This window comes from Prionailurus viverrinus, chromosome D3 (assembly GCF_022837055.1).
Source record: "Prionailurus viverrinus isolate Anna chromosome D3, UM_Priviv_1.0, whole genome shotgun sequence".
Lineage (NCBI taxonomy): Eukaryota > Metazoa > Chordata > Mammalia > Carnivora > Felidae > Prionailurus > Prionailurus viverrinus.
Genome location: NC_062572.1, coordinates 50,419 through 56,890, shown reverse-complemented (window position 1 = coordinate 56,890; position 6,472 = coordinate 50,419). Strand labels below are relative to the sequence as shown.

The window sequence follows — 6,472 nt, the reverse complement described above, 5'->3', positions numbered from 1 at the left end:
CTCGGGCTCTTTCACAAAAGGAAAAAAATAGGAACATTAAAAATGAAAAATCATTCCTAATTTAGAATCTGTGAAATTCCATATATACCAGATTCTCTAACATGACCATCTTGATGTTTAGAGCTTATCTGAAAAGTCACTAATAATATCTGATGACACATATGTGACAAGGTCAGAATGCAACTTACAGGAGCTACACATCTGTTATGAATTTATGACATGTATCCATGGCTTATATTTCCAATGAAATGTGCTTTAGGGATACGGATGGATGAAATAATGCCCATCACTCATGTAGGTCAATTTCCTACAGGACCATTATGCTTTCAATTAGGAATTGTCATCTCTTCAAAATTAAAAGAAAGCTGGGAAAGAAATTGTCTTTGAATGAGGTAAGAGAAGACTATGGTGTTTTAAAAGGTTCACCTACCTTCTGGAATCCTCAGATTGGTTGTGGACAGGAGGATAGCAACCCACGATTTGGATGCACACCGCTCGTTCCAGAGGGAGAATATGGACCTTATTGTCAAATATTTTTTTTAATCAATATCAACAGTCCACCTCTGCCAGGTCCAGACTGCAGAACCTGGGGGCAACACAATGTCTCATGCCTGGGTTCAGAACATGAGGAACGCCAGCTGGTTGGGGGGGGGAGGGGGGAAATCCAACAGGGCCTGGGGCAGTGAGGGAGATGACCCCGGGACACCTCCTCACAGGGCGGGCTCTGGAGTTTAGCTGCCAAAGAGCAGCACATTCTCCCTGAAGACATCTGTCTCCATGACAGAACATAACGCTGAGCCCCACAATTCCAGTAGAAATGACGGATGCCCATCTTTTCGATTGCAATGGCCTCTGCAGAGCTTGACCCCAGGGATGTTGGAGTCTTAGAGTTATGAAACTATGATGCCCATGATACCAGCCCTTTCGGCCCCAGCACTCAGAGCCACTTCACACATCCCCTCTCCCCTGGCTCATCTCACCCCGTTCACATACCCGGACCAGGGCTCCACTTTTCTCCTTGTACTTCCTCTTTGTCTCTGTTTCTCTCTAACCACACCTCTCTGTGTTTCTTTCTTTCACTCTCTAGGTCTTGCCCAATTCCCCTATCACTCATCCAGTTTCTCTCTCCTTACCTCTTTGTCCACCTCTCCCCAGGCTTCAGGCTATCTGCTCTGTGCTTGCAGCCCTGTCCAGGAGCACAGGGAACTCCTGTCTCTCTCTCTCTCGTCATGTTTTGTCCCAGGCCCTGATCAAAATGGAGGAGAATCCCCCATACAGCAGCTGCTCATATTGACATTTGCTAAAGCAATGCTGGCAGAATGTGGACAGCCAGACATTTACCGTTGGTGGCCCAGCCATGACCCAAAAGCTGCTGGAGGGCTGGCTGCTTCCCTAAGCTGGAAGGAAAAAAAAGCTCACAGGGTTCAGGGTCCCTGATGTAGATTGGATTGGCTGATGTAGAAGGAGCCGTATGCTTACACCCAACTCTCCCTGGATTGTGTTGAAGGAACCTTTCTCAGACCATGGACCTCTGCCCTCCCCATGCCTCAATATGGCTTCAGGGGGAGCTTTATGGGACACCATGTGACTCGCCACAAAAATTGTGCCATTTGCCCCCTTGGAGGCCACCTGGATTGGTGCTATTGGTAGCAGCTGGTAAGGTGCACAAGGGCGCAAAAGCTGAATTAATGCAGGGCCTCCTTACTGGTCTCCTGAATCCATTCCTCACCATCAGAAGAGACCCTTTCCTGGAGACAGACACCTGCCCTGCTCATCAGCACAAACCACATCAACTAGCACATGTGCCATGTGCTCATGAGCATCAATCTATACATGAACAACCACCACCATATCTCCCTAAAGGATGTATCCAACCCCTCAGATGGAACTATTGGTCCCTTCCAGGCAATACAACCCCAAACAATGATCTGTCTTCGTACACCAATACTATACATTCTACCTGTTTGTTAACTGCATATACAAGAACGCCAAAGTGTACACTTGATGGGGAATGAGTGTCGATTTTTCTGGAGGCAGACGCTGACATAGAAACACAACTATGACAAGTGTATTAGGGGATATTAGGAAGGACAATGTGGAGGGGACGGGGTGGACAGGGAAAGCATTCAGACCAAGGGGTAGATTAGACACCATCTCTAAATATATAATAACCACAGCTGGTTTGTAATGGTTCAGTGTGCTCTTCAAATTTCAAACTGATTGCCCTCTATGTCAAAGTGATTGAGTTATTGCAAAGGGATCTTCTGTTCTTCTATATGCGTTTTTTCTTCTTCAATACATCTGTGGCCTTGGATGAGCACATATTTGTCAGGGTGCATTTGTGTGTCTACCTGTAATGGAAGAGGATTATCTTCAGATCCCTGAACATCCATATTCTCATACTTATCTTTTCCTTCCTTGTAAAGTAGGACCTGAATTTTAATAGAAAACACACAGGAATCTTTGTTGTATCCTTTGAAACTAGAATTGCCAATCTCTCAGCCTCAGGCATTATACCCTTAGTTTCATGAAATTGAATGAACATCTGTTGATGATCTTCTGTGTGCAGATACATTCGTTTCCACGCTGAAAAGGGTGAGTGCTCACTCATCCCATATATTTTACAAATTCCTCATGTGCTTAACCACCTCTTCATCGCGCTGACCTCAGAGATCAACATTATCCCTGCTTCTCAGATCACAAAGCTGATGCTCTGAGTTGAGGCTCTCCCCACTGAGAGCTGGCATTAGGTCTGAGACAAGAGGAACACACGCAAAGCCTCAGGAAATTGTGAGGGAAGTGTCGGAGATGCAAACCTTCAGGCAGGGTGGTGAAAGCAGGTTCAGGGTTGCGGTGACAGGAGTCCAGCAGGGGCATTTCCTAGTCAACCCTGAATTCCCCGCTAAGAGTGTGACTCAGGCTGAAGCCAAGGAAGCCACACAGCTAATCTACAACCTTTCATCGCATTTAGTCTCACAGAGATACACACACTTAGGCACAGCCCAACATATGTATGTCCTAAGAAACTTGAGGAATCTTAACAGTGTTTCAGTCAGCAGCACCCTTGCATTGAAAAGCCTGTGAGGCCATCTCTACATCTTCTCAAAGACTCAACAAGACAGTAGATGAATATGCTGAACATGTCAACTCATACTGTTCAGATCATCTTACAAATAGTCGAGGTGGAGGTCACTGAGGGCACCAATGAGCTGGTGGTGACTTATAGAGTCCATGAACAGTGATAAAGGGGATCTGTGGGGGAGGGCATGCAGGGTGGACCTGGTAAAAGAGGAGGTCCTCTTGCAACCATAAGGATCTACAGAACAGAAGCACCAGGTATGTTGGTATGACAGACAGAAGTAGAACGCCCACAGGAGCTGAAACACAACGAAGCAGGTGTCAGCACCTGGCCCCTTGTTCATTCACGGGTTCTAGTAGAATGCAGCATCAGTGCCAGAAAACTCTACCCTCCCACGAGATCCCACTTACAACCTGAAGGTCTCACGAGGACCTCCTATGAGGTCCCACCTACAGCCTGAAGGTACCAGATGCACAAGGAGAAACTACTGTCTCCACACATCACTGCACATGTTTACAAATGCAGAAAGCCAAGGAATCCTATTCTTGAAGATTGATGGCAGTAATGCCAGTCTAATAAAGGAACGTATTCCAGAGAGGCAGGCATCTGTGTTCAGGACACCCCTCTTCCACCAGATCTGCAGACTTTTTACTTACACATTGAGAACAGACAAAACATGAAGGAATGAAAGAAAAGCCCAGCACCACACAGAGATTCAGGGCCACCCCAGGGTCAAAGCTCAAATTGCCATCCCATTCATGTCCTTACTCTGCTTCCCTCACTGACAAAGACATCTTCTGTGCAAGGGCACAGAGACCTTTGAGGAGATGGGGATTCCTGGAGTCCTGCAGGGGGCCTAGAAATGTGTTTTCTGAGAGAAACACGTTACCTGTGCACATTCATGGTCTTAAGAGTGTTTACCTTAATTCACAGGTAATTCAGCTTTTAAATACAATATGAATTGCAGAGCTATTTTGTCCCATTGTAAAAGGGAGGTAGAAATTCTACGTAAAAGAATGAACAGAAACATGTCTCAATTTCAGGTGTAAAACTCCCATAAGGCATCATGAGACAAAGTACCAGTTGCAACTGTTCCTGGGACACAATTGAACCTGCTCATATAAATACAACTGAAGAACTCTGTGAGTTACTGGCCCTGCAGGTAATCACTGATTCTCTCCCTTCACGACTGAAGTTCCACGTACATTTTCGATTACACATGCCGCTTCTGAAAATTCAGAGTATTTCCACCTAGGGGACAACTGGAGAAATTCTCGATGAGCAATAATCGCGCCTCGGATAAACCTCATTGGCTATGATACTGCCACTGCGCAAAGCTTGGGAGAACTTCTCTATTGCACATTGACCAACACAGAAGGACCAGTAATGAGTTCTGAAATTTAACTAATAACCCTCAACACTGCACAAAGCACACAATATAATGTTGGAAAGTGTTGTTATCTTTTCCAGTCACGAGGCTCATAGCAGACATTCTGAACAAATTCATGGCCTACTCTGAAATAGGAAAAAAAATGAAAATAATCAGGATAATCCCATGCAAAGAAAGTGAGAAAGGTGTCCCATGCTCCAGAAGACTTGAGGGTGCAGTGAAGTGTCATTCTCCTCAAGTTATTTCCACAAACACAAAGTGATAGCCACGTGGTCCTCCACCTCCACACACTTGTGGCGTCCAGAGGCACTAGCTAACATGATGATCTTAAACTGGAGAAGTCTGGAGGCTTGTGAGGATGTAAATCAAACAGTAAAAATACCAGAGGGCATAGAAAACCAGACAAGGTCAGATAAATTTTCCAGAAAGCATTGCAACTGAAATAGGCAACAGAATTTACCTTGTCTTTCTCTGCATCCATGGTAGAGACACAACTGATATTCCCCATGGGAGTTGCACCATGTCCTAGGTCTCATAAAAGATGGAGGGGGATGGAAGTTGATTCTGACTTGCATAGACTGTGTGCAAGAAAAACAAACCATCCGCAACAGGTTTCATTATATTCAACTCTTTCACATTCTCATGTCCCGTACTAGGGGCAGAGGGTTTTTCAGGTGCCTCAGGTGACCCTTGAGGACAAGAGGGAGATCTGATCCTGTCCTTTGAGGAAGGTCTACATGGCCCTGGTTCAGGAGTTTTTATAACTAATCAAGCATCTGTGAACAGTTCAGGTCTCAACTAGCTAGAAATAAAGTTAGGGGTGTGTTTCATCCCTCAGAGAGCCCAGCACATGGTCTCTGTACAAGCTACATCCTAGGGAGTCAGCATGTATAAGGCCTCTTTCCTTCTCAGAGACATGTGTTGCCCAGCTCACTGGGTGGAAATGACTGCCCATTTCATTCATTTCCTGAGAAATTTGAAGCACATTACACTGTCCTCACTCAGGCTAACCTGAAAGCCCTGTGGTGCCATCACTGCATCCTCTCCAAACACTCAACAAGTAAAAAGACAAAACGTGTTTTATAAGTCAACTCATACTGTTTCAATCATCTTTCCAGATGGTGGAGGTGGAGGGTGAGGTCCCAGAGGCCACCAGGTTGGAGAAGTTGGTGGTGGCCCAAAGACCCTGGATGGTGATAAAGAGCAGCCCAACGGGGTATGACACGGAGGGCACTTCTGAGAAAGGAGGAACTGTTCTGGAAGCCATTTTGACATGCCAGACAGAAATTAAACTTTTGAGATGTGTTAGAGTAAAAGGTGAAAAATCCAACACCAACACTAACATACCTGAACCCCAGTGAAGCCGGAATGGCACCTCTCTCCTTCCCCTCCACCTGGTTTCAACAGGGCAGCATTACTGCCACAAAACTCCACCCTTCCCAATGGGTCCAACCTAGAGCTTCTAGGCATTTGTGGAGACAAAGCAGTGCATTGCTGGCAGCAAGCATGGTACTAGCTGTGCCTGAAAATGTAGGGAAGGAAGTGGCTACTCTTAAAGGATCAGGGGGATAATTACAGACTACTAAAGAAAGTCTGTTTCACACACACAGGCTTCTATTTCCAGGACTACTCTCTATCCAGCCCTTCACCACTTCAACAGCTACGTCTTGGCATAATAAGAGCTGAAATGGTGAGGAAGAATTTTGTTTTCATATCATTCGTTTACATCTTTAATCCATTTCAAGTTAATTCTTGGAGTGATGTAACATAAGGTGCTAAGCTTTAATCTTATACATGTGACTATCCAATTTTCCCAGCTCCAGTTATTCAAGAGACTACTCTTCTCCACTGAGTATTCTTGACTCCCTTGTCAAATACTAGTTGACTGTGCATGCATGGCTTTAGTTTGGGCTCTCAATTTCCATTCCATTGTCTTGTGTGTGTGTGCCTATGCCAATGACATAACTGATTTCTTTGTGTTAGAATGCAGCTTGAAATCAAGA

General features: G+C 45.2%; 1 pseudogene; it reads right to left on the bottom strand.

Moving 5' to 3' along the window:
- Positions 1 to 4,265: 4,265 nt before the first annotated feature.
- On the bottom strand, positions 4,266 to 4,418 carry LOC125149771 (uncharacterized; annotated as a pseudogene).
- Positions 4,419 to 6,472: the final 2,054 nt, after the last annotated feature.